The following is a 652-nucleotide window of genomic DNA, read 5'->3' as shown; positions in this document are numbered from 1 at the left end:
GATTCTTTTTCTTTTATCTTCCTCATTTCATTATTTTTCTTATTTTAATTTCTTTGGTGAGTTTGGGTCTGCTTAAATATTAGGAAATTGTTTACTTTATTCTTTTTTTTATATGTAGTAGTATATATTTTCTTTCCTCCATTGTTTCTGAGACTCTTTTTGTCATATGGAGGCATAACTACAGTTTATCTTCTGAGCATTATGGTGACTTTTCTTTTCTTTTTTATTCCTTAAATAGCTTTTTGCAGGGGAGAGAAGGGGTACATATTTGGGATGGAAGTCATTATGATCCTCAGCTCCTCTGCAAATTATCCTGGATGAACTGCTTAATAATTCCCGCATCTGTATCTATAAACTTCAAAATGTTTCCATTTCTTTGATAGTATTTAGGCTAGGTTTGTGCTGTGGTTTCCCTCAATTTTTTTTTTTTAAATCTTATCCTATATTTCTCTTTCCCTTGAATTCCTCAGTATTTCCAATATATGTAGCTTTTTAAAAAAAAATTATTCTAAAAAGTACATCTCTTGCTTCATGGAAGGATGTTGGAACTTTTTGTTCATTATGCCCCTTTTATTGTACAGGTTAAAAGCAATTTCAATATGTAATTATCACAGAGATAGGCAAGATTGCCCCTTCCATGGGAATGAAATGG

The sequence above is a fragment of the Bison bison genome, unplaced genomic scaffold, assembly GCF_000754665.1.
Source record: "Bison bison bison isolate TAMUID 2011002044 unplaced genomic scaffold, Bison_UMD1.0 scf7180017864373, whole genome shotgun sequence".
Lineage (NCBI taxonomy): Eukaryota > Metazoa > Chordata > Mammalia > Artiodactyla > Bovidae > Bison > Bison bison.
The sequence above is the reverse complement of the archived record's forward strand: the minus strand, read 5'-3'. Positions refer to the sequence as shown.